A 355-nucleotide genomic window follows, 5' to 3' on the forward strand; every position below is an offset into this window, starting at 1 on the left:
CTTTTTAAAAGGCAGAAACCTTTAAATAGAAATTAATATAAACTCTACTCATTTCTTATCTATAATGATATTAAAAAAAAATAATAAATATATATTTTACTTCATCGATCGATAACCATTGGTTCATACAAATATCGATGTAACAAGGTAGAAATGATAAACGACTAGAGATTTATCATCAAAATCCTCTCTCGTTAGTTGGAAGCTATTAACAGAAAACGGAAATGATCACAATTTATCACCATCGCGAAAGGTAGGCAATTTACCCAGTGTCAATGAGGAATAAACCCATAATGATGGGTGTATATACATGACGCTGCAGGAGTTGTGCATGCGATGTGAAGCGTTTTATGCT

The sequence above is a fragment of the Penaeus monodon genome, chromosome 31, assembly GCF_015228065.2.
Source record: "Penaeus monodon isolate SGIC_2016 chromosome 31, NSTDA_Pmon_1, whole genome shotgun sequence".
Classification (NCBI taxonomy): Eukaryota; Metazoa; Arthropoda; class Malacostraca; order Decapoda; family Penaeidae; genus Penaeus; species Penaeus monodon.